The following is a 25,348-nucleotide window of genomic DNA, read 5'->3' as shown; positions in this document are numbered from 1 at the left end:
AAGCTATACATTATTCATATATTTTGGCAGCACACTAAAGCCCTTAGAGCAAGTAATAAATGATCAGATGTCTCCCTTGAACCTTACCTGGTTTACTCTTTTGAAAAATCCAACCCTTGCCGTCTCCCACACAAAGCTCTTGGCCACTGGGTGAAATCCAAGCTGGGTAGTTGATCATGATAATTCCCGCATGTCATGGGCAGCAGCATCTCTCAGAGTCCCACAAGCCAACTGCTTGAAACGAACCTGCAACAAACAAGATATTTCTCCATTTTAATTGAAAAATAGTGAACCGTGTCCTAGGTCCAGGAGGCATCACAACTTAATCAATAAGGGAATCATAAAGGAGTGTGTGAGGGACTATAAATGCTTCTCAAGATGCTGATAAACATTAAAACTGGAAGACTGAAGTTTATGTGCTACAAAAGGTGTTTTTGCCAAGTGCATGTCCCTCTGCATGTTGTTATTGATCTACTCAAGCCATCAGTTATTAATGAACATTACTGATATTAAAACTCACACATGCTATATAGTATGTACCGCCTCTTCTTCAGGTAGGTGACCAGTTGGGGTACTCAGAGTATTTTTCTACTTTACCCATAATATTCTCAGGGTAACTGGGCAATGGGATGCAATAGGGCAAAACCCATGAGCAGTTAGAGTGAAATCCACAAGATTGTGGATCAAGGACAATTTCCTTTGTGATTTCTGATGCTCCAGTCAATGTCAACATTCCCTGTATAAATGTTGGGTCACCTCTCTAGGATAATGTGTGAGAAACAACTCTGAGGGACATATGTAAGGTGTTGCAAATTCAGCAGCCACCATTATTGATATCAACATACAGGCTGTATGACAGTAAGACAGTACTGTAAAACAGTAACCAATGTAAATGCACTGTAGCCAGAGTCGGTACACAAAGGAATGACCAGACTCAAGAAAGTAATTAGACAGCTAATTTGGGGGCAATGTACCACATATTTAATGATTCAGTTGTTTATGTCCATGAATAAATATGGCATTTAAACTTAATTAGCATGTTTGACTTTCATTCATACAGAGAAAACCTATGTATAATCAGTAACCTTTATTGGACTGTTACCTGACACATAAACAACACTTCAATAGACGATCAGGATGATACTAATGAACAGAAATGCTCACTGGTCTTCCCAGGGTAGCTCTTAAAAACTATTAGATTTTTTATAACTGTAACAACCATATTTAGTAATACATATACAGAAGCAAATTTATTACTATTATTTTCTAAGTAGTGCACAGAAAGGGCTTAGAGGTTATTCTAAGTCTGTAGGGGGACTTGTGAATAACTACGTTCTGAAGATTCATGGACACAGGTGCAAAAACTGATTTTAACAAGCAACAAAATAATAAATCCTCATGCACCTGTGATTAGAGCTTCACAGATTCCCAGAAGTCAGTGTGGAGACTTTGTTAAAAGGCACAACAGTATGATATCCTATTATGCCATTTCAGCCAGAATGCTAAGATGACAAAGGGTTCAAGTTGAACACATGCCTTGCACTAGAATGCAGCACTTCAAAATAATTCCTTAAACAAAGAGGTGTATATGTGACACTAAATGACCATACTGCAATTCAAAGCAGGAGCATTATGTTGATGCTATTAGATACCCATAAATATCCACACCCCCTCAACACACACACATCTAAAATTTTTGTATTTATTGATCCAAGTTGTGGTACTTATTAACCTATAACCTCAGTCTACTTCTAGATACAAACTGTTTTTATTCATGCCAACATTTTTTTCTACTTCCTATCTTCTTTGAAGATCTTCTGGAAATTATCATATCACTTATTTTATAAAACAAACCTGTTTTCATGAAAGATAAACCTTTTTTGGTCTTTTGGCAGCCATGAAGGATATTAAAAGTAGCCATATACTAGTGGACCAGATGACAGGGAAGAGTTTATAAACATAATTTCTAAGCTTCCAAACAGGGTTTGAAGTGAGAAATTTCTGAAAGCTACTTGCTTTGGAAGCACCCATCAGTGACTTAGCGCCACTTCTCATACTTTGGTTCTGCCACTTATTATAAAAAAAGTGAAAATAAGTCAGTATAACTACTTGCTTTATAAAATGGCTATATTTTATTACACAGAAATGATGCTATTGATCCCTCCTCAGAAGGGGTAAGTTTTGCGTATTTTCTTTTCAGCAGTGATGATTTTCCACTAACTTTTGTTCATTTATTTATTTATTAGCCCTCTTATTCATTCCACAAATTTTATTTGAGCACCTCTGTTGTGCCAGGCATGGGATTTGGTGCTACAGGTACAAAGCAAAAAGACATAAGTTCTCTTCATGAAAAGATTATCACTCATTCTATTCTGTTTAACATTTTCTTGTAACCAAGAAAGGGAGCAACATTACATCCAATCAAGATGATTAGCCTTACCTTATGAACAATCTGCTATGTGACCAGAGCTGGGAAATTCATGAGGTTTGTCAGTGAGTAGAGCACTATAGGCCAAGGGAAAATCTACAATATAGAAGGATCAATTCACATAGCTAATGCTTGTGAGGTTGTTATTGGATGTGATAGCTTTGTGTCACTCTTATAACTTCTTCCACAACCTCATGTAGCTGAGTTAAAATGAATCAGATAATCCAACCAATTAGGTTTTGATAGTACAATAACATCTATGGCATCAAACACAAGAGTCACTGCCTTCCAACTGTTGTGTAAGGAATTACAATACAATCCTGTGTGCTCTGCATCACATCCAAGTTAACAGACTTTTGTGTGTGGGGGGTAGGGGAAGATGCTATTGTACAAGTTGCTTTACACAATTTTTGTATGATTATTCTATTTGTTTTCTCTAAAAGGAGATACAAAATTAAATGCATGTATTCTCCTTGAAGAGAAGTCTATGAGGGGTCATAAGAAGTACCAATTCCATGACATTGGTTTGAAACTGTATCCTGTCACCAACTTTCATTATGAAAAAATACGCTTCAAATAATTTTTCACTTATCTCTCTCCAAATGTGTTATTAATGAGAATACAATGAAAACAAAAGGTAGGCATAATTATTATTTAAAATGCTCTTAGATAGTAAGTGACTTTTTTTACTAAAATCAATATGATTTCCAAAGGATTTAATTATTTTATGTTTTGAAACTCTGCTATTACTGGGATGCATAGTATGAAAACAAGATATTTTCTTTAATGCTTTCATTTTTTTGAGGAACTTATTCTTTTAAAAATGAATTTGGGGCTGGGCGCAGTGGCTCACACCTGTAATCCCAGCACTTTGGGAGGCTGAGGCGGGTGGATCACGAAGTCAAGAGATCGAAACCATCCTGCCCAACATGGTGAAACCCTGTCTCTACCAAAAAAAAAGAAAAAAAATACAAAATTAGCTGGGAGTGGTGGTGCATGCCTGTAATCCCAGCTATTCGGGAGGCTGAGGCAGGAGAATTGCTTGAACCTGGGAGGCGGAGGTTGTGGTGAGCCGAGATTGTGCCATTGCACTCCAGCCTGGGCAACAAGAGCAAAACTCAGTCTCAAAAAAAAAAAAAAATTCAGAATGAATATATTTTCTTGTATGTAAATTACACCTCATTAATGTTGAGTTAAATGTTCTAAAATGAATTTTTGACAATGTGCAAAGAGGTTCCAGATTGGGGCATGGCATACAGAAGTGATTGATAAATCACTGTTGTACATTAATTTAAAACAAAACAAGACCAAAGTCACATTTGGAAAACAAAGGAGAAGAAATTCTAACATGTACAAACGCTGTTTTCCTGTTTGTTGGTCTGGCTCTAAGTGCCAGTTGAATTTTGGTATTCTTTGCCTTTCCTTATGCACAACACTACTACCCTTTTAGTTTACCTTATTGCTTTGAAGAAAGCTTTCCAAAGGATCCCCTTAGCACTTAGGCACTCATTTTATAGGCTATTGATTTGCACTTGTTGACAAGTTGTTTTTTATACGTTATCTCAGCTTCATCTTCCCCGTGGAGACATGTTGCATAGCCCTCTAGGTGGCCAACAGAACTATAAGAGTACTCAGCATTCAGTGAGTTCAATGCATTTGTTAAATGATTGCTTGATCTTGATATATTTTGGAAGCTTTGTGTCTAAGTCACTCATTTTCCCACACTAACACAGAGAATATAATAATCAAGAATGTAAAAACAGAGAGATTATAAATAATCAAAGTTATGAGGCTTTCTACCTTAAAAATGTCAAATTTAGCCTTTTCTGTCAGTAATTTTAGGGAAAGGGTAGGTTTGGCCATTTTTTATTCACAAAATTATTGCTTCTAAATTTTTTTTTTATTAGTCTGATGAAAAGGTCAGAAAGTATTTCTCAGTAGGCAGAGGTCATTAACAACTACCACTAATACTTGTAAATGTTGTTGCTATCTATTTTATATGTAGTTTCTTTTTAATTGTCTCCCAAACTATGAGAAGTTTATACTATAATAATGCCCACTTTACGGTGATTAAAATAAGAATCAGAAAGTTTAAGTTACTCACCCAAGGATATAGAGCCTTTGAAAAATGGAGCTGTGATTTCAATGCAGTTAATTGATAGTGCTGTACTGTATTAACTCAATTAATGATAAGTTCCTAGAGATTGAATCTGAAAGATTCACTCAATTTATAGATGAAAAACTTAGTCCCAGGGAAGTAAAGTGACAGAGGCTACTCAGATCTCAATAGGGTCTGGAAAAGCATTTAAACCCATGATACTCCTGTCTTTCCAATACACCACTTTCTTACCCAGCTTACTCAGCATGGTGTCCAAACAACTTTATAGATTTCCAATTCACTTGATTTTTTTTTAAATGGTGTTTCTGGTAGGTTTTATTTCATAAAGAAGATACCGAAGCCAACAAACAAAATAACAGGATTTTGAGATACACAGTTTTAAATGAATTTAATTTTGAAAGCAACAGATGACCTTTCTCTCTCTCATTTTTCTAATGGAAAAAAAAAAAGACACAAAGAGAAGACTGTGTTGATAGACTATGACAAAACCCCTGATTAGATTAAAGTATGAATAGCACATCAGTGTTTTGCTGATGAACATTTTGTATGTGTAGCTACATTATTAGTAATCACAAGCTGGAAATAATCTTGCAAAATACTCATTTGATATCATTTTCATTTCAGAACCCAGCAGGAAGCCCTTCAAGTGACATAAAGCAAGATCTAAGGTAACGCTATCAATCACTGAGAACGCAGTACCTGATACTCAAGCACAATTCTCTTTGTTTTTGTCTTCGCTGAAAGATGCCTAATTCTGAATTTGATTATGATCTAGAAACTTTACTAATTAAAATAGGCCACATTCTTGTTTTCATTTTCTTAAAATGAGGCATCCATTTGTCACATTCCCACATTTTCCACAGTTGAAACTTGGCTCTGTCCTTTTTCCTTCCTTTCCTGAGTGTTTTATCCCTTCCTGCCTCCTTTCTTCTTTCTACCTTTTCTTCCTTCCTCCATTGTCTTTTTTCTTCCTCCCTTCCATCCTTCTTTCCTTTCCTTTTCACCTTCTTCATTTCAACAAATATTTAAACATGTTTTAAGTTCTATGCAATATGCTAGGCTCAGAGGACAAGGCAAGACACTTAGTTCGTGTTCAAGTATTGCTCATAGTCTAGTAGTGTGAACCAGGAAGTAAACCAACAAATTATGGAAGAAGAGTAGAGGTCCAACCTACATTGAACATGTCAGAACATGTCAGCTTTCAGTAGAAAATAATTCATAAATTGATCCTGATTGGTTTGGCTTGGCCTGGTCGACTTAGAACTCACAAACAAAATGTAATTATCATTAGGCAGTTTCCAAATACTTCATATACTCTGAGTTTTCTAGGATTTAGAGAGAGATCTTTTAAATTCTCAAAGCTCACAAACTGGAATGCCTCAGAGTCAAGTGTATCTCTTAAATATAAATATAGTGTGGCTGACTTTGACAAGGAGCCAGAGAGCCACCAATGGTGAGCTGGAGAAAGTAAGCTTAGACTAAGGATATTACAAACAACATTTGAAACACCATTTTGCCAGAAAGAACACATTTTTGGACTGGTTGTGGTCCTTGGCCACCAGTTTGAGATCCTCCTTTATAACTATTGAGGAGTCACCACCCACTGCTCTCTAGATATAGTATAGGTCCCATTTCCACTGCCTTTGGCAAAATCCATGACAAGTTAAAAAAAAAAAAAAAAAACCAGAAACTTCTCCCTAGAAATCCTTTCTAGTGGGGAAAAAACAACTTCTGAATTAGCTCATCAAAATTATGAGAGTGTTGTTGATAATGTGGGTTCTTGGGCAATGCCCCAGAATTAATGAATCACCATGTCTAGAGTGAGACTGGAGATTCTGAAGGTGACACTTCCCTAGATTACACTTAGACACACTCATGTTTAAGAACTCTTCTAGAACAAAGCCATTTTTTAATTTTTTCAGTATTTTTCCACAACTTTTAATGTAAAACATTTATTTCTCTTTGAGTTTCAGATAGCCTATTTTGGGGGAAAATGATTCTTCCATGAATTGCATAAAGTGAGAAATGGCCTTTCAATTCTACACAAGAAGATCATCCCTAAAATACATAATCATCAGATTTTCCAAGGTCTAAATGAAAGACAGAATATTAAAGGCAGCTAGAAAGAAAAGGGAGGTCACCTACAAAGGAGACCCCATCAGGCTAACCACGGACCTCTCAGCTGAAATCCTACAAGCCAGAAGAGATTGGGGGCCTATATTCAACATTCTTAAAGAAAAAATCTTCAACCAAGAATTCTATGTCCAGCCAAACTAAGCTTCCTCTGTGAAGGAGAAATAAGATCATTTCCAGATAAGCAAATATAGAGGGAGTTCCTTACCACCAGACCTGCCTTATAAGATATCTTGAAAGGAGCACTAAATGTAGAAAGGAAAGACCTCTAGCAGCTAATATAAAAACACAGTAAATACACAGACCAGTGTCACTATAAAGCAGCCATAAAAACAAGCTAATGCAATCAAGTTTTTACTGGTGTAAGGCAGACTGTGCCTAAAATGGGAAACAAGAAATGATGGAGGGTAAGTGGTCTCATCAGGACTTACATTTCATGAAGAAGAAACTGTCATCTCTCTATATAACCACCTTCAAGAACAGTGCCACTGCATTAGTTTGACAGCAGTACCATTTCCTGATGGGATGTAGTTAGCATATTTGAGATATACAACCCCTTTTAGGCTGGGAGCAATGGCTCACACCTTTAATCCCAGCATTTTGGGAGGCCAAGACAGGTGGATTACTTGAGCTCAGGAGTTCGAGATCAGCCTGGGCAACATGGTGAAACCCTCTCTCTACAAAAAAGTAGCTAGGCCTGGTGGCACACACCTGTTGTCCCAGCTACTCAGGAGGCTGAGTCGGGAGGATCACCTGAACCCAGGAAGTTGAGGCTGTAGTTAGCCCTGATCACACCACTTACTCCAACCTGGGCAACTGAGTGAGAACCTGTCTCAAATATATATATATATATATATATATATATATATATATATATATATATATATATATATATATTATAACCCCTTTCAGCAGGGTGATGGTAGTAGGGATGAATCAAAAGTAACACAATATTCTAAAGAAGAGAGATGGGAAAATAATAAGTATTTGGCAAGTGACCATTGAGATATAGTGTGTCACATTGTATGCTTTACATACATGTTCTCATTTAATCTTCATAAAAAACCTGGGAGACAGGTACTACTTCCATTTTGCAATTGAAAAGCATGGGGTCAGAAAAGATAAGTAGCTTGCTTAAGGTCAAAAAGTTATAAGGGAGAATTAAGATTTAAACTTGTGACTTGTTAATTGTATAGGTCCTACGCTTTCTAGCACAATAAATGCTCTGTATGTCATTTGTCCTATCAATTTGCTTTTGATTTCCCACATCAAGAATAAGGCCAGATCAACCCATTTCTTTCTCTATTTCTAATAGTTCCTTTCCCTAAACACTATATTCCACTTTATCCCAATATCAGGTATATACAGACAAAATACAAGAGAGACAATGTCATGGACAGCTTGTGTGTATATGTGTGTGAATATGATTTTATTTGTTTTTGTTTTCATTTTGGCTTTCCATAAACCAACATGCTCCTCTTTCTACTAATTCTCTTATTTTTATTAGGAAGTTGTTGCTGAGGATAATCTTGGAGGGAAGGAAAGACCTTCTTTCTACCGCAGCCTGGGAATGAGAGGGACTTGGATGTGACCTAACTCAACTAACATGATCTAAATATGAAAGCTTGAGGGAGTGACACAAAGGTTTTTTAAACTGTAGTTATATATAAAATTGACCCTTGAACAACATGTGGATTAGGAACACCAACATCCTCATGCAGTTGAAAATTTGTGTACAATATTTGACTCCCCCCAAAACTTAACTACTAGCAGTCTACTCTTGACTGGAAGCCTTACTGTAATATAACAGTAGATTAACACGTGTTTTGTGTGCTCTATTTATTAAATACTGTAATCTTACAATAAATTAAGCTAAAGAAAAGAAAATGCCATTAAGTAAACCATGAGGAAGAAAAAGATATTTACTCTTTATTAAGTGGAAGTGGGTTATCATAAAGGTCTTCATCTTCATTGTCTTCATGTTGAGTAGGCTAAGGAGGAGGAAGGGAAAGGGTTGGTCTTGCTGTCTCAGGGGTGGCAGAAGAGGAAGAGGTAAAGGAGATAGAAAAGGAGGCAGGAGAACCAACACACTGGGTATAACTTTTACTGACAAAAATCCACATGTAAGTGGACGCAAGCAGTTCAAACCTGTGTTGTTTAAGGATCACCTGTGTATGTGTGTGTATGTGTACATATATATTTACATTATACATACATTTTTAAGGATAGATGCATAACAATGATAGCTAAAGCACTGGGTTTCCCTGCAATATGATCTAGGTGCACAAGCTTCTTTATTCCTCTCCATATGCCTGTTTTGTGAGATGTGAATCTCCTTCTGATGAATTCTTTTTCTGTTTATGGACAGCCAGAGTCATTTTCTAATATTTATAACAAAAAATCCTTACTGATACAGAAATTTGTTCTCTGAAAATTTTAAATAATTAAAAAATTTAAAATGTATATATATATAAAATGTATAATTCTAAAAATATACTTCACCTGGCATAGAATTAAATAGCTACATATATGTATAATTTGTATAATTACATTATATACACATATACTGATTTATAAATATATACATGATATGTATATATATGTAATTAAATGTTGTACAATTTACAGAGAGTGAAACATAAGATTTTATGTATACACTCGGATCAGTTTTAAGAAATCAGTATATCCCTGAAACCAACACTTCAATCAGGATATAGAATATTTCTGCACCCCAGAAAGCTTCCTCACATCTCTTCCTTTCAACACACACCTCTCAAAGGCAATTAGTATTCTGGTTTTAAAAGATTTGTTTCACCTGTTCTTGAGCTTTATATAAATGGAATTATATAGTACACACATTTATATAAGTCTTTTTGTGGATATATGTTTTCATTTATCTTGGAAGTTTACTTTCAGGTAATTGTTTAGATCTATGTTTAACTATATTAGAAACTTTACCAAACAATTCAAATTAATAGAAAACCTATTGGCACCCAGCTCAGAGACTAACTCAAAGTAGCATGGAGTATGTCAAAGAGAATAACAAAAAATAAAGCATGAAAAACAAAATTGGAATAAATAAACTGTAGCTGAGGTTATAATGCCTCTAGTCAAGTTAGCAATAAGATGTAAAGTCTTTATCAGTTATTTTAGAAAATACCTTAATTCTATTACTTATCAATGTTCTAGGAAGAATTTGGCAAACGACTTGCAGATATAATGGAATAGCCAGAGCAACTTTACAATAAAGATACATTAAATTAAAAGAGATTCGCTTTGTACAAAAGCACTTGATGTAACCACATTAACCATACTAATAAACTAAAAAATAAAAACCATATGATCATCTCAATTGACATACAAAAAGCATTTGACAAAATTCAACATCAATTCCTCATAAAAACTTTAAACAAACTGGGACTAGAAAGAAATTTCTTCAACCTGATGAAGGATATCTGCAAAAACCTGGAGCTAATATTATACTTAATGATGAAACTCTGAATGCTTTCTTATTAAGATCAGGAAAAGGCAAGGATGTCAGCTCCCATCACTTCTGTTCAACATTGTAGTGGAGGTTCTATCCAGTTCAGTATGGCAAGAAATAAAAGGCATCCAAATTAGAAAGAAAAATGTTAAAACTGCCTTTATTTACAGATGATTGTCTAAGTAAAAATATATTGGAATCTACACAAAAAGTACTAGAACTGATTAATATGTGGATTTAGTAAGGCTACAGAATATAAAAATTACATACAAAAACCAATTGTATTTTTATAGTCTAGCAACAAAACATTAGACATTGAAATTTACACAAAAAAATTCCCAATAATATAAAATTAAATGAAATACATGGGGATGAGTCTTTCACAACGTACATACTAGATCTGTACATTGAGAGCTATAAAACATTGCTGAGAAAAATTAAAGACCAAATGAATGTACAGATACGCCACGTTCATGGGTTAGAAAACCCATTATTGCTGATGTCAATTTACCCCAAACTGACTAATCACAATCCCAACATATTTTTTTAAAGAAATTACATGCAGATTCTAATTTTTTTTTTTTTTTCTTGAGATGGAGTTTTGCTCTGTCACCCAGGCTGGAACACGGTGTTGTGATTCTAGCTCATTGCAAACTCTACCTCCCAGGTTCAAGCGATTCTCCTGCCTCAGCCTCTCTAGTAGCTGGGACTACAGGCATGCGCCACCATGCCTGACTAATTTTTTTGTTTTTAGTAGAGAGGGGGTTTCACCATGTTGGCCAGGCTGATCTTGAACTCCTGACCTCAAGTGATCCACCTATAGACTCCCAAAATGCTGGGATTACAGGCATGAGACACCGTGCCTGACCTGATTCTAAAATTTATTTGCAAATACAAAGAACCTAGAATAGCTCTCCAAGACCTTGAAAGTTAAGAAAAAAATTCAGACAATTAATAATACCTTATTTCAAGACTTTTTAGAAAATGACATTTATCAAGTTTTCAAGTATGGTTTTGTGTCAAAACAGACAACTAGATGAATGGAACAAATCAGAGACCAGAAATAGACCCACGTATAGTTGGACAACTGATTTTCAACAAACATACAAAGATAATTCAGTGGAGAAAGGACAGTCACTTCAACCAATGGAGCTGGAACAATTGGTAACATAAAAAATAAAAAGAAGTAAAATAATTTTAATTCCTACTGCACACTATGTGATATAGAAAAATTAAAGACCATAGACTGCCTTAGTCCATTCAGGCTACTATAACAAAATACCTTAGACTGAGTAATTTATAAACAACAGAAATTGCCATTTATAATGCTGGATGTTGGGAAGCCCAAGATCAAGGAGTGAGCAGATTTACAGATGGGACCTTCTTGCTGCAACCTCACATAATGAAAGCAGTAAACAAGCTCCCTTAAGCCTCTTTTATAAGGCACTAATCCGACCCATGAGGGTAGAGCCTTTATGACTTAATTACCTCCCAAAGGCCACATCTTGTAATACTATCACATTGGAAATTTTCAACATATGAATTTTGGGAAAGCAGGTACATTCAAACCATATCATAGACCTCAAACTGGAAAATCTTTTGAAGAAAACAAAGAAGAAAAGCTTTATGTCTTTAGCTCAAGTGAAGATTTCTTAGATACCACACCAAAAAAATCCATTAAAAATTGATAAATTTGAGAGTAAGCTGAAGATGGCCGGATAGGAAAAGCCCCAGTCTACAGCTCCCAGTGCGAGTGACGCAGAAGATGGGTGATTTCTGCATTTCCATCTGAGGTACTGGGTTCATCTCCCTAGGGAGTGCCAGAAAGTGGGCACAGGACAGTGGGTGCAGCACACTGTGCATGAGCCGAAGCAGGGCGAGGCATTGCCTCACATGGGAAGTGCAAGCGGTCAGGGAGTTCCCTTTCCTAGTCAAAGAAAGGGGTGATAGATGGCACCTGGAAAATCGGGTCACTCCCACCCTAATACTGCGCTTTTCCGATGGGCTTAAAAAACGGCGCACCACGAGATTATATCCTGCACCTGGCTCAGAAGGTCCTACGCTCACGGAGTCTCGCTGATTGCTAGCACAGCAGTCTGAGATCAAACTGCAAGGCGGCAGCAAGGCTGGGGGAGGGGCGCCCACAATTGCCCAGGCTTGCTTAGGTAAACAAAGCACCTGGCAAGCTCGAACTGGGTGGAGCCCACCACAGCTCAAGGAGGCCTGCCTGCCTCTGTAGGCTCCACCTCTGGGGGCAGGGCACACACAAACAAAAAGACAGCAGTAACCTCTGCAGACTTAAATGTCTCTGTCTGAAAGCTTTGAAGAGAGCAGTGGTTCTCCCAGGATGCAGCTGGAGATCTGAGAATGGGCAGACTGCCTCCTCAAGTGGGTCCCTGACCCCTGATTCCCGAGCAGCCTAACTGGGAGGCACCCCCCAGTAGGGGCAGACTGACACCTCACATGGCCGGGTACTCCTCTGAGACAAAACTTCCAGAGGAATGATCAGACAGCAGCATTCACGGTTCATGAAAATCCGCTGTTCTGCAGCCACCGTTGCTGATACCCAGGCAAACAGGGTCTGGAGTGGACGTCTAGCAAACTCCAACAGACCTGCAGCTGAGGGTCCTCTCTGTTAGAAGGAAAACTAACAAACAGAAAGGACATCCACACCAAAAACCCATGTGTACATCAACATCGTCAAAGACCAACAGTAGATAAGACCACAAAGATGGGGAAAAAACAGAGCAGAAAGACTGGAAACTCTAAAAAGCAGAGCGCCTCTCCTCCCCCAAAGGAATGCAGTTCCTCACCAGCAATGGAATAAAGCTGGAAGGAGAAGGACTTTGACGAGTTGAGAGAAGAAGGCTTCAGACGATCAAACTACTCCGAGCTACAGGAGGAAATTCAAACCAAAGGCAAAGAAGTTAAAAATTTTGAAAAAAATTTAGACGAATGTATAAATAGAATAATCAATAAAGAGAAGTGCTTAAAGGAGCTGATGGAGCTGAAAGCCAAGGCTCGAGAACTACGTGAAGAATGCAGAAGCCTCAGGAGCCGATGAGATCAACTGGAAGAAAGGGTATCAGTGATGGAATATGAAATGAATGAAATGAAGCGAGAAGGGAAGTTTAGAGAAAAAAGAATAAAAAGAAACAAACAAAGCCTCCAAGAAATATGGAACTATGTGAAAACACCAAATCTACGTCTGATTGGTGTACCTGAAAATGACGGGGAGAATGGAACCAAGTTGGAAAACACTCTGCAGGATATATCCAGGAGAACTTCCCCAATCTAGCAAGGCATGCCAACATTCAGATTCTGGAAATACAGAGAACGCCACAAAGATACTCCTCGAGAAGAGCAACTCCAAGACACATAATCGTCAAATTCACCAAAGTTGAAATGAAGGAAAAAATGTTAAGGGCAGCCAGAGAGAAAGGTCGGGTTACCCACAAAGGGAAGCCCATCAGACTAACAGCGGATCTCTCAGCACAAACTCTACAAGCCAGAAGAGAGTGGGGGCCAATATTCAACATTCTTAAAGAAAAGAATTTTCAACCCCGAATTTCATATCCAGTCAAATTAAGCTTCATAAGTGAAGGAGAAAAAAAATACTTTACAGACAAGCAAATGCTGAGACATTTTGTCACCACCAGGCCTGCCCTAAAAGAGCTCCTGAAGGAAGCACTAAACATGGAAAGGAACAATCAGTACCAGCCACTGCAAAATCATGCCAAATTGTAAAGACCATCGAGGCTAGGAAGAAACTGCATCAACTAACGAGCAAAATCACCAGCTAACATCATAATGACAGGATCAAATTCACACATAACAATATTAACTTTAAATGTAAATGGACTAAATGCTCCAATTAAAAGACACAGACTGGCAAATTGGATCAAGAGTCAAGACCCATCAGTGTGCTGTATTCAGGAAACCCATCTCACGTGCAGAGACACACATAGGCTCAAAATAAAAGGATGGAAGAAGATCTACCAAGCCAATGGAAAAAAAAAAAAAGGCAGGGGTTGCAATCCTAGTCTCTGATAAAACAGACTTTAAACCAATAGAGATCAAAAGAGACAAAAAAGGCCAGTACATAATGGTAAAGGGATCAATTCAACAAGAAGAGCTAACTATCCTAAATATATATGCACCCAATACAGGAGCACCAAGATTCATAAAGCAAGTCCTGAGTGACCTACAAAGAGACTTAGACTCCCACACAATAATAATGGGGACTTTAACACCCCACTGTCAACATTAGACAGATCGACGAGACAGAAAGTTAACAAGGATACCCAGGAATTGAACTCAGCTCTGCACCAAGCAGACCTAATAGGCATCTACAGAACTCTCCACCCCAAATCAACAGAATATACATTTTTTTCAGCACCACACCACACCTATTCCAAAACTGACCACATAGTTGGAAGTAAAGCTCTCCTCAGCAAATGTAAAAGAACAGAAATTATAACAAACTGTCTCTCAGACCACAGTGCAATCAAACTAGAACTCAGGATTAAGAAACTCACTCAAAACTGTTCAACTACAAGGAAACTGAACAACCTGTTCCTGAATGACTACTGGGTACATAACGAAATGAAGGCAGAAATAAAGATGTTCTTTGAAACCAACGAGAACAAGGACACAACATACGAGAATCTCTGGGACACATTCAAAGCAGTGTGTAGAGAGAAATTTATAGCACTAAATGCCCACAAGAGAAAGCAGGAAAGATCCAAAATTGACACCCTAACATCACAATTAAAAGAACTAGAAAAGCAAGAGCAAACACATTCAAAAGCTAGCAGAAGGCAAGAAATAACTAAAATCAGAGCAGAACTGAAGGAAATGGAGACACAAAAAGCCCTTCAAAAAATTAATGAATCCATGAGCTGGTTTTTTGAAAGGATCAACAAAATTGATAGACTGCTAGCAAGACTAATAAAGAAGAAAAGAGAGAAGAATCAAATAGACGCAATTAAAAATCATAAAGGGGATATCACCACCGATCCCACAGAAATACAAACTACCATCAGAGAATACTACAAACATCTCTATGCAAATAAACTAGAAAATCTAGAAGAAATGGATAAATTCCTCGACACATACACCTCCCCAAGATTAAACCAGGAAGAAGTTGAATCTCTGAATAGACCAATAACAGGCTCTGAAATTGTGGCAATAATCAATAGCTTACCAACCAAAAAGAGTCCAGGACCAGATGGATTCACAGCCGAATTCTACCAGAGGTACAAGGAGGAACTGGTACCATTCCTTCTGAAACTATTCCAATCAATAGAAAAAGAGGGAATCCTCCCTAACTCATTTTATGAGGCCAGCATCATCCTGATACCAAAGCCAGGAAGAGACACAACCAAAAAAGAGAATTTTAGATCAATATCCTTGATGAACACTGATGCAAAAATCCTCAATAAAATAATGGCAAACCGAATCCAGCAACACATCAAAAAGCTTATCCACCATGATCAAGTGGGCTTCATCCCTGGGATGCAAGGCTGGTTCAATATACGTAAATCAATAAATGTAATCCAGCATATAAACAGAGCCAAAGAAAAAACCACATAATTATCTCAATAGATGCAGAGAAGGCCTTTGACACAATTGAACAACCCTTCATGCTAAAAACTCTAAATAAATTAGGTATTGATGGGATGTATCTCAAAACAATAAGAGCTATCTATGACAAACCCACAGCCAATATCATACAGAATGGGCAAAAACTGGAAGCATTCCCTTTGAAAACTGGCACAAGACAGGGATGCCCTCTCTCACCACTCTTATTCAACACAGTGTTGGAAGTTCTGGCCAGGGCAATTAGGCAGGAGAAGGAAATAAAGGGTATTCAATTAGGAAAAGAGGAAGTCAAATTGTCCCTGTTTGCAGATGACATGATTGTATATCTAGAAAACCCCATTGTCTCAGCCCCAAATCTCCTTAAGCTGATGAGCAACTTCAGCAAAGTCTCAGGATATAAAACCAATGTACAAAAATGACAAGCATTCTTATACACCAATAACAGACAAACAGAGAGCCAAATCATGAGTGAACTCCCATTCACAATTGCTTCAAAGAGAATAAAATACCTAGAAATCCAACTTACAAGGCATGTGAAGGACCTCTTCAAGGAGAATGACAAATCGCTGCTCAACGAAATAAAAGAGGATACAAAGAAATGGAAGAACATTCCATGCTCAGGGGTAGGAAGAATCAATATCGTGAAAATGGCCATAATGCCCAAGGTAATTTATAGATTCAATGCCATCCCCATCAAGCTACCAATGACTTTCTTCACAGAATTGGAAAAAACTACTTTAAAGTTCATATGGAACCAAAAAAGAGCCCGCATCGACAAGTCAATCCTAAGCCAAAAGAACAAAGCTGGAGGCATCACACTACCTGACTTCAAACTATACTAGAAGGCTACAGTCACCAAAACAGCATGGTACTGGTACCAAAACAGAGATATAGATCAATGGAACAGAACAGAGCCCTCAGAAATAACACCGCATATCTACAACTATCTGATCTTTGACAAACCTGAGAAAAACAAGCAATGGGGAAAGGATTCCCTATTTAATAAATGGTGCTGGGAAAACTGGCTAGCCATATGTAGAAAGCTGAAACTGGATCCCTTCCTTACACCTTATACAAAAATTAATTCAAGATGGATTAAAGACTTAAATGTTAGACCTAAAACCATAAAAACCCTAGAAGAAAACCTAGGCATTACCATTCAGGACATAGGCATGGGCAAGGACTTCATGTATAAAACACCAAAAGCAATGGCAACAAAAGCCAAAATTGACAAATGGGATCTAATAAAACTAAAGAGCTTCTGCACAGCAAAAGAAACTACCATCAGAGTGAACAGGCAACCTACAAAATGGGAGAAAATTTTCGCAACCTACTCATCTGACAAAGGGCTAATATCCAGAATCTACAATGAACTCAAACAAATTTACAAGAAAAAAACAACCCCATCAAAAAGTGGGTGAAGGACATGAACAGATACTTCTCAAAAGAAGACATTTATGCAGCCAAAAACCACATGAAAAAATGCTCACCATCACTGGCCATCAGAGAAATGCAAATCAAAACCACAATGAGATACCATCTCACACCAGTTAGAATGGCGATCATTAAAAAGTCTGGAAACAACAGGTGTTGGAGAGGATGTGGAGAAATAGGAACACTTTTACACTGTTGGTGGGACTGTAAACTAGTTCAACCATTGTGGAAGTCAGTGTGGCGATTCCTCAGGGATCTAGAACGAGAAATACCATTTGACCCAGCCATCCCATTACTGGGTATATACCCAAAGGACTATAAATCATGCTGCTATAAAGACACATGCACACGTATGTTTATTGCAGCATTATTCACAATAGCAAAGAGTTGGAACCAACCCAAATGTCCAACAAAGATAGACTGGATTAGGAAAATGTGCCACATATACACTATGGAATACTATGCAGCCATAAAAAATGATGAGTTCATGTCCTTTGTAGGGACATGGATGAAATTGGAAATCCTCATTCTCAGTAAACTATCGCAAGGACAAAAAACCAAACACCGCGTGTTCTCACTCATAGGTGGGAATTGAACAATGAGAACACATGGACACAGGAAGGGGAACATGACACTCTGGGGACTGTTGTGGGGTTGGGGGGAGGGGGGAGGGATAGCATTAGGAGATATACCTAATGCTAAATGACGAGTTAATGGGTGCAGCACACCAGCATGGCACATGTATACATATATAACTAACCTGCATGTTGTGCACATGTACCCTAAAAGTTAAAGTATAATAATAATAAAAAAACAAAACAAAACAAAAATTAGGGTAAGCTAAGATTAATTTACTATTAAATAAAGAAAAAATTAAAAAAAATTTATAAATTTGATTTAATTACAATTTAAAACGTTTTTGCATTGTGAAAACCAATTTTAAGAAAATGAAAAGAAAAGCCACAAACCAGGGGAAAATATATGCAAGTTACATAAAAAACTCCTGTGTAAAATGCCTAAAGAACTCTCAAAACTTAATCATATAAAAACAAACCAATTAAAAAAAAAAAGGTAAAAGAGTTGATTTCACACTTCACCAAAGAGGCTACATGGATGGCACATCAGCACATGAAATGATGCTCAATGTGATTAGTTCTCCAGCAAATAAAAACCACCACAAGATATTGCCACACAGCTATTAAATTAAATAAGATTAAAAAGGCTTATCTTACTAAGTGTTGGCAAGGGTGTGGAGGAAGCTAAACTTTTATACAGTGCTGGTAGGAGTGTAATATGACACAACCATTTTGAAGAGTAGTTTGATGTTTATTAAAATGTTAAAGACACAATTATATAATCCAGCTTAAAATGTTAAGCATACACAACTATATAATCCAGCCATTCAAATTCTAGGTATTTACTCACAAGAAATGGAACATATGACATACAAACACTTGTCCACAGTCGTTCCTAGAAACTTTTTTGGCAGTTTTCCAAAAGCTGAAAACTACTCAAACATCCACCAACATGTGAGTGGGTAAACAAATAGTGTTATATCCATGGAACAGAATTATACTGCGCAATAAAAAGGAATGAACTAATGGTGCATGCAATACATCAATGAATCACAAAACAATTATGCTGCATGAAAGAAGCCAGATTCTCCTGCAGCCCTCCAAAAAGAATGTATACTCTTCAACTCCATTTATATAAAACAGTAGAAAATAAAAATTCAAATTAATTATGATTACAGAAAGCCATTCTGTAATCATAGCAGTTCTGCGCCTGAGGACGCAGAGAGGAAGCAGGAAGGAAAAACTTAAAAGACACAAGAAAACTTGTGGGGGTGATGGATATGTTCATTATTTTAACTGCAGTGATGGTTTCATGGGTATATTCATGTGTCAAAACATGAAAGTGTACACTTTAAGTATATGCACTTTATTATATGTCAATTATAGGTAAATAAAGCTGATTTAAATAAACAAATGGGATATAAGTATAAAGTTTAATTTGAAAATTTCTTTAAAGTGAAATCGCTTCTATCTGTAGTAATTTATTAAGAAACATTGTCCCCAATCTTATCGAGAACAAAACTTTTTTGAGCAGAGAAACTCACATCATTCTTTTAAGAAGAAATTTTAATGCTGATAAAATGCTCAAGCAATTTTTAATAAAGTTCAACAATACTAATATTGGGAGGAAATTCAGCCAGATATTGGGCGAAATTCACCCCCTATATTTCACGTAGATTCTTTTCTATTTTCTCTAAGTGTCAGCCGGTCTGAGAAATAAAGAGACAGAGTACAAAAGAGACAAATTTTAAAGTTGGATGTCCAGGGGAGACATCACATGTCAGCAGGTTCCGTGATGCCCCCCGAGCCATAAAACCAGCAAGTTTTTATTAGTGATTTTCAAAAGGGGAGGGAGTGTGGGTCACAGAGATCACATGCTTCACAAGGTCACAAGGCAAATGGAGGCAGGGCGAGATCACAGGACCACAGGACCACAGGACCGGGGCAAAATTAAAATTGCTAATGAAGTTTTGGGCACACATTGTCACTGATAACATCTTATCAGGAGACAGGGTTTGAGAGCAGACGACCAGTCTGACCAAAATTCATTAGGCGGGAATTTCCTCATCCTAATAAGCCTGGGAGTGCTACTGGAGACTGGGGCTTATTACATCCCTACAGCTTCAGCCATAAAAGATGGCCGCCCCCAAAGCAGCCATTTTAGAGGCCTACCCTCAGGGACTCATTCTCTTTCTCAGGGATGTTCCTTGCTGAGAAAAAGAATTCAGCAATATTTCTCCCATTCGCTTTTGAAAGAAGAGAAATATGGCTCTTTTCTGCCCGGCTCACTGGCAGTCAGAGTTTAAGGTTATCTCTCTTGTTCCCTGAACATTGCTGTTATCCTGTTCTTTTTTCAAGGTGCCCAGATTTCATATTGTTCAAACATACATGCTCTACAATTTGTGCAGTTAATGCAATCATCACAAGGTCCCGAGGCAACATACATCCCCCTTAGCTTACGAAGATGACGGGATTAAGAGATTAAAGTAAAGACAGGCATAGGAAATCACAAGGGTATTGACTGGGGAAGTGATAAGTATCCATGAAATCTTCACAATTTATGTTCAGAGATTGCAGTAAAGACAGGCGTAAGAAATTATAAAAGTATTAATTTGGGGAACTAATAAATGTCCATGAAATCTTCACAGTTTATGTTCTTCTGCCATGGCTTCAGCCAGTCCCTCCGTTCAGGGTCCCTGACGTCCCACAACAAGTAAGGCTTCTTCTGAAATTAGCTAACCATTTATTGGTTATTAGTCAAGTATCTATGTTCTTTAGCTAGACGTTTTAGATGTTTTCTTTTTTTTTTTGTATCCAGATACCAATAATTGTCTGGTCAATCTTTTTACCTTGAAATTGTCCTTACCGAGAAAGAATATTTCAAATAGCCAGCTTAGCCCTCTCTTTTTGCAAACTTTGAAATAAAACTTTGACATAAGCTCAAATTTTTTAAAATTTTTATTTGAAAACTGTGAATCATTTAAATAAAAATGAGAGGGAGAGAAGAGGGGGTAATAGAGAGAGGGTGGTCAAGGAAAATAAGAAAATGATTAGTGGAAATCAAATTATTAAAATTTTCAGGAAAAAATCATGAAAATTTAACAAAATAAAGTGATTATGATTACATTTTAAAAATAATGATAAAATTGCAAAGAAGCTAAATAAGAGGATTTCAGTCATAAATATCAATATGCAGAGAGTACTGTGTAGTATCATAATGCTTTATTCTGATTAAGGCACTAGTAGTATTTACAAAATCATTAGATTGGGTTCAAATAAGTCTTTATCCCTTCTAATAAAAATGTATTTCTACCCTTATACAAGACAGAGTGCAATTATTATAATTCTGAGAAAATTTTAATAGTTTTATTAGCATATGCCAACATGAAATAAAATCAGTAGTGGCTTATTGTCATTGCTGTTTCCATTTAAAATAATCATTTATATCACTCTCAACCCAAAGGAGATTTCACAGCAGAAATCACCTTGTGCCTTTATTCTTAATCAGGGCTCTGCTGTGTCAGGAAAAAAGGAAAACTTGACCTTCTTGTTTTTAATGACCCAAGGGTAGTTATTTATTACATTAAATGTCATGAAAACCCACAAAATACAAAGGATTTCAGGCTGACACAGTATATCATCCCCACTTTCATACAAACTGATTAATAGTCCAGATACCAAGCAAAATACCAACAGAGAATAATCCTGACACCTGTTTCAACATCTGATGATGACACTTTGCTGAATAAAAGTTTAATCACTAATTTCCTATATTGCACAGACAGTTTTGTAACGAGACTACATAATTACAATTGAGAGAAGTTATATCGTTGGCTAATACATAATTATAGATGGAAGCATAACCACTATATTGGGAAATTGAATCATTTCAAAAGAATGCTTTTCACACTCACAGTATTCAGGGAACTATTTAACGAGAGGGGTCTCTGGGCTCCTGCTCACACATTCAAATTCTTAGGTGCAATTTGGGAAAGATCCAGAAGGCCCAGAGAAAGGGTTTTGGTACTTGGTGTTAGAATAATTCAGACAAAAGGACAGTATATAATATTTTATAAAGAATCTTTTGCTAAGTTTCAACTCTACAGGATTCATTAAATTTGGAAAATAGTTGACTGTGCCCTTTTTTAATTTAGAGCAATTCAAATTCTTGAAGTTCCATGTGTAAAGATCAGAAGAAATTGAAATCTTTCAATCATTGTCATCCCTGTCTGTAAGACAGCCCATTCTTAGATTGTTAGGCAGAGAGGCTGGATGCTCTCAGAATCACCCTCAAACTTATTCTGTATCAAATTCTATTTTGAAGAAAGTTGCTTCTCGAGTTCAAGCTTTTAAATGAAATTAGCATGAAGTAATAAATTCTTTCCCTAATGCAAACTGGAAATGGGAGAATGTAAGGAGTGCCAATGAATATTAACTAGAAGTCCTATCCACATTATTAGTTAGTTTGATGGTACTTTGTATGTCTCTGTGAAGGGTTCTTATTTGAAGAGGGCCTTTAAAGGGTCATAGACTTAGTTGCTCAACACCTTGAGAATTTCAAACACTGTGACCAGTGAGAATTGATTTTTTTTTTTTTAGATGGAGTCTCGCTTTTTCACCCAGGCTGGAGTGCAGTGGCGCGATCTTGGCTCACTGCAGGCTCCACCCCGCGGGGTTCCCGCCATTCTCCTGCCTCAGCCTCCCGCGTAGCTGGGACTACAGGCACCTGCCACCTCGCCCGGCTAATTTTTTGTATTTTTACTAGAGACGGGGTTTCACCATGTTAGCCAGGATGCTCTCGATCTCCTGACCTCGTGATCTGTCCGCCTCGGCCTCCCAAAGTGCTGGGATTACAGGCTTAGCCACCGCGCCCGGCCGAGAATTGATTTTTGATCTTTTTAAGTCCTATAACATGTGGCATGAAATACTACACTTAAATGCAGCTGGATCCATAGTTAGGGTAAACAAAAAGTTGATCAATAAATCCACAAACCTTTCAATTTGAAACCCAAGACAAAGTTTTAGAAATCAGAGTCAGTAAATTTTAGAGGAGAAAAGGAGCTTAACCATGTACTCTAACACCTTCCTTCCACCTGTCTCCTGTTCCTTCTTCAAGAAATAATTGAGTGTCTCTGTGTTCAAGGCACCGAGTTTGTTTTACAGATAAAGAAACTGACGGCTAAAATATAAAACAGTTTCCCCAAAGCACTTTGCCAGAGCTAGGCTTTTGTTGATGACCATCACAAAACAAGCTGACAGCTCTTTGCTCCATCATGTTATTTCACATTAAAAATCTGAATTTACATACTTCAGTGGAAACAATGGCAAAGATAAAAATATGAGGCCGGGCGCGGTGGCTCACGCCTGTAATCCCAGCACTTTGGGAGGCCAAGGCAGGCAGATCTCTAGGTCAGAAGATAGAGACCATCCTGGCTAACACGATGAAACCCCGTCTCTACTAAAAATACAAAAAAATTAGCCGGGCGTGGTGGCGGGCACCTGCAGTCCCAGCTACTCGGGAGGCTGAGGCAGGAGAATGGCGTGAACCTGGGAGGCGGAGCTTGCAGTGAGCCGAGATAGCGGAGTTTGCAGTGAGCCGAGATCGCGCCACTCCAGTCCAGCCTGGGTGACAGAGCGAGACTCCGTCTCAAAAAAAAAAAAAAAAAAAAAAAAAGAAACAAAATGAAAATATGAAACATTTCAGGAGTATAGAATGCTTTATTGTATTCTAATAATTCCCAAACGATCATTGGTAACACAATCAGAGATGGATAAAAAAAGAGACACACTCGCCTGTAATCCCAGCACTCTGGGAAGCTGAGGCAGGAGGATTACAAGGTCAGGAATTCAAGACGAGCCTGCCCAAAATGGTGAAACCCCGTCTCTACTAAAAATACCAAAAGTTTAGCCAGACGAGGTAGCAGGCGCCTGTAATCCTAGCTACTTGGGAGGCTGAGGCAGAGAATTTCTTAACCCAGAGGCACAGGTTGCAATGAGCCGAGATTGTGCCACTGCACTCCAGTCTGGGCGACAGAGGGAGACTCCGTCTCGGGAAAAAAAAAAAAAAAAAAATGACACACTGTTGGTCTGATGCGGAGTGACTTTCCATAGGACAAATATTTATATCCTAAACTTGTTCCATGTGCCTCATCTTTATTTATGGAAGCATTCTAGCTGACCAGCTGTTTTTACTGATGGAATGCAAATTATTTTTGTCACCTGAAATATTATATTCATATTATCTAGGTTTTAATAAAAAGAAGGGCTGGTTAGTGAAAGAGATTTTAAAAGTATTGGTAGATGATTTACTAGTTTAGATCATTTCATTAGTGGGATCCAAGTGGAATGTGGCACTCCCAGCATACATGAGAACATCCACTGTAGTTCAGCAAGAAAATACCAGAACTTCATTTATATACTCAAATTTTATCGTTTTCTAATTTCTATTTCATATATGTTTATTGGAGTAAAAACTATGAATATGACATTCAAAGTACATAATTCTTAGTATAGGGTATAATAATAGCGTAAGATTTGTGAATATGCAAATTAGTTTATGGGTTAAATGCGTAGGCTCCAGGACCAGATCTTCTGAGTTTCAAATTTAAAAGTGGCTCTGCCAATTATCACTTACCTATGTGATTGTTGGCCAAGTCTCTAAACCTTTCTTTCCCTCAAGTTTCTCATTTACAAATACAGATAATAATAAAAATATTTCTCACTTTATAGAATTGTCATAAACTTTAAATGAGCAAATACATATGAAGCATTTAGTATAGCACTTGTCATATATTAATAATAAGCAGCCAATAAATGTTAGTTATAAAAACAATTATTAAATATATAGTATTACATGCATATACACATATTTTGAAAACAGTACAAAAACTTTTTTTAAAGTTTAATGACTGTACAATGAAATATATAGTAAGGAGATATGTATTTCATTATCTACTCTTATCAAAATAAAAAAAACGGATGAAGACAAACAGATAAGGCAATATGTTTTATGTAAAAATTGAAGATTACCATATGCCAGCTCTGTGTTGGGATTTGAGGGAACTCAAAATTATGAAGACACTGACCTTGGCTTTTAAAGGATTTAAGATATTGCAGGAAGTAGGGAATAGAGGCAAAGAAGTGGAATCTGGAAAAGTACATAGCTAATTTGAAAAACTTTGAAAACTTCTATAATACAGGTACAATTACAAAGAAGTTACAAAAAAGATCATGTAAAATTGAGTTGTTTTAGGATGTGTCAAGCAAGTCCCCAGAGAGGAACCGGCATTTGAACTTGGACTAAAGGACAAATCACGTTTATGAAACCAATATACACAGAGTGTCTTAAGCAGAAGAGATGAAGGAGACATTAACAAATACACCCAAACTAAGTATATAAGATTGTAGAAGAGGGTTTAATTTATGCCAAGAAGTTCCAAGAAGGCCTTTCAGAAAAACGTTTAATCTGACACCAGGATGATTAGTAAAAATTAGGATGAGGGATTTTTAAGCACCCTTATCTGCTAGCCATCTGAGAATACAGAAAGCTCACTCTCCATTTTGTTTCCATT

At 37.2% G+C, this 25,348-nt stretch overlaps 1 protein-coding gene and 1 long non-coding RNA gene across 2 annotated transcripts in view; both read right to left on the bottom strand.

Moving 5' to 3' along the window:
* LINGO2 (leucine rich repeat and Ig domain containing 2) overlaps nt 1-186 on the bottom strand; it is a 349,057-nt gene extending 348,871 nt beyond the window's left edge. The window contains exon 1 of the mRNA XM_063696304.1: nt 88-186. The gene's annotated coding sequence lies outside the window, so the exon portion shown is untranslated. The remainder of the gene's footprint in view (nt 1-87) is intronic.
* LOC129524727 (uncharacterized) overlaps nt 180-25,348 on the bottom strand; it is a 926,434-nt gene continuing 901,265 nt past the window's right edge. The window contains exon 6 of the long non-coding RNA XR_010130189.1: nt 180-246. This is a non-coding gene — a long non-coding RNA (uncharacterized lncRNA). The remainder of the gene's footprint in view (nt 247-25,348) is intronic.

Source organism: Gorilla gorilla, chromosome 13, assembly GCF_029281585.2.
Source record: "Gorilla gorilla gorilla isolate KB3781 chromosome 13, NHGRI_mGorGor1-v2.1_pri, whole genome shotgun sequence".
NCBI lineage: Eukaryota > Metazoa > Chordata > Mammalia > Primates > Hominidae > Gorilla > Gorilla gorilla.
Note: the sequence above shows the minus strand (reverse complement) of the source record. Positions and strands in the feature narration are given on the sequence as shown.